At 36.8% G+C, this 2,601-nt stretch overlaps 1 long non-coding RNA gene across 1 annotated transcript; it reads right to left on the bottom strand.

The window, feature by feature from the left end:
- Positions 1–2,222, bottom strand: LOC129740379 (uncharacterized). Its single transcript, XR_008736221.1, has 4 exons — positions 2,025–2,222; positions 1,876–1,963; positions 1,445–1,798; positions 1–1,022 (listed from the first exon to the last, which is right to left on the bottom strand). It is a non-coding gene; the product is annotated as an uncharacterized LOC129740379 (long non-coding RNA).
- Positions 2,223–2,601: the final 379 nt, after the last annotated feature.

The raw sequence follows: 2,601 nt of genomic DNA, 5'->3' as shown, positions 1-2,601 counted from the left end.
TTATTACGATTTATACTTTAGAAGGTAGAACGAAGTTTACCGGGTCAGCTAGTTTTATCAGAAATATGTACATTTTGAATCTTAAACCAGAATTTGAATTTACAACTGTGAATTACAATTCCAAAATCAGATTTGAATATGATATTATTATTTTAATATTATTTTGAACTGAATGCTGATTTTTTAATTTGAACTGTGATTCTGAATTGTGAGTCTGCATTTAAATTTGAATTCTATTTAGATGCTGGTTTTTGAATCCAAATTATGAATTATAAAATGTAAATTGAATTTGTATTCCGCGTATGGATTTGAATTCGTTTCATAATGTTAAGTTAAGCGGACAATTGGAGAAATCCAAATTCGAATGGTAATCGAATGTAATAGTATGAGTAATTGAAACTTAGATTAGTGTCATAACAATCAAAAAATTTTTTGAACAAATAAATTTTTTATGAACCATGGACCACTAATTCACTAGCAAGAGGTATGGCACTGCTTGAATGAGCGCGCAAACGGTTTGAGTAAAATCAGTCTGGATCGAAATATTTTGCACAAACCACCCTCTGTGGCATAGTGTACGGTGCTGTTTGTACAATATTCAGGAAATTTACTCAGTCCCAGTAGGGGTGGCGGTGGTTTTTTGTTGTTAGTGTTATCGTCAGCCATCGTTTGTGTTCGCGCTAAATACGTTTGTATCGTGTGTGGGCGAGCATAGATCAAACAATCGTCTTGGAATCATCGAATTTGCACACGCCATTTGTGTTGTCTATGGCATGGTGTATGGTGCTGTTTGTACAAACTTCAAGCCATTTACTCAGCCCCAGACGGGGTGGAGATGGTTTTTTTTGTTGCTGGTACTGTATTCGCCAGCAATCGTTTGTGTTCGCGCGAAATTTGGCGAGCATAGAATCAAACAATCGCCGTGGAATCATCGCATTTTTTACAAATGTGATGTAGTCTATTCCCCGTGCAGCGTTGTAGTTCCATATCGGGATGATTTTCAGCACCCGTACGATTGTTATCTAGAAATAACCAAGCAAAAGCATTATTATTATTATTGACATTTCATAAATAATTCAATCTTTTTTTGTTTGCATTTAAACAGCTATGTATGTATAGAAAGCCGAAAAGGATTTAAAGGAAAATTAGGCGATAGATTAGGAGAGTAAATATATCTTAAATTAGTTTTCGTTTGGCATATTATTTCCATCAGTTATCAAAGATTGATTTTATTTACTTAAAACTAATGAATTTTAAATGCCATGTCATTATAAAAACACAATTTGAATAAAAATTCGAATTTAGAACGTAAAAGTAAAAAAAAATCAAGAATTAAATAAAATTTAATTTTAAGCTTATCATCATTTGAACACATCTACTTCAAAATAAGAAATTTGGATGGATGAGGTAACAAATTCAAAAGGAAGTTAAAAAAATTGCTCACCTGCCTTTATCATTGACGCTTGCGACGTATCATTCAGAACGCTTATGCAGCTTAAGCATAAAGTCGGCTGCCAAATCCTGTTGCGTAGTTTAACTCTTGGGATATATCCAGAAAATTCATTCGATGCACTGCGGCCAATCTCACTACTCTGGCAGGTATGGAATCTTCGACTCGATGTTGAACTTATGGTTACTCAGAAACAGCTAGTCTCCTTTCTCCGGCAGATTAAAGGCGGTAGATAACTACATTTTTCCGACCGACATCTGGTGGTAAGTGAAGGTATCCGACCTCTGAGAGCGTCTAAAAACAAATGGGTGTTCGCTCACCAACGCTTATGCATTCATCTGAAGCATCCTTTCGTCAATTTATGGAAAATAGGATATGTTTCAATCAATAGAATTAGTCATAAAATATATTAAAAAGATACCCACCAATGAAAATGTGACCATCACAAAATGTCCTTGGGCTGATCAATACGCCTAGGAACATGCACATGCACCTTCGATGAATAATTTTGGCCTAGAAATGACAAAATAATTTTTTAATTGATTGATAATGGTTGGAATAATTGCTAACTTACCACTTGAAATCGCTGATGGAAGCGCCGTTAGCTCGTAACTGAAAAACGTTGATTATCGGTCCACCTTTTGAGCAACACAGCCTTGCCGTGGGCTATAATAATTCCCCACTCGTCTCAGGTGACGGGCACGGCGATTGTTTTTGGATTGGAAATGGCATCAAGCTCCAATCCGCGGCACGTTACTCATGATGCCGAAGTTTTTGACCGTCTTGATCAACAAACCAGCACCGCGTGCCACCGTTGCTAAATTTTTCGTAAAGGACTCCGGCGCTGCTCAAAGACACAAAATATAAGGTGGAGTAATATTTGTAGTAAATACTGGGTACTTACGGCAAGCGCGGAATATCAGGATTTTCGATAAAGGTTCTCAGATGCAGATTATTTGTTGGATTTTGATCAATAGCTATCGAAATTTGCTGCATAATCGCAAACCTCCTCGATTTCCGCTGTTGTAGCTTCGGTCAGCATGAAGTAAATCAAACTGGACTGCGCTCTTCCCTGGTCGTAGGATGGTTTCCATTCCGGTGAATCTTGGATAATCGTATTCGCTTTTAACAATGGATATCTCGTCACACTG

This window comes from Uranotaenia lowii, chromosome 1, assembly GCF_029784155.1.
Source record: "Uranotaenia lowii strain MFRU-FL chromosome 1, ASM2978415v1, whole genome shotgun sequence".
In the NCBI taxonomy this organism is placed as follows: Eukaryota; Metazoa; Arthropoda; class Insecta; order Diptera; family Culicidae; genus Uranotaenia; species Uranotaenia lowii.
Note: the sequence above shows the minus strand (reverse complement) of the source record. Positions and strands in the feature narration are given on the sequence as shown.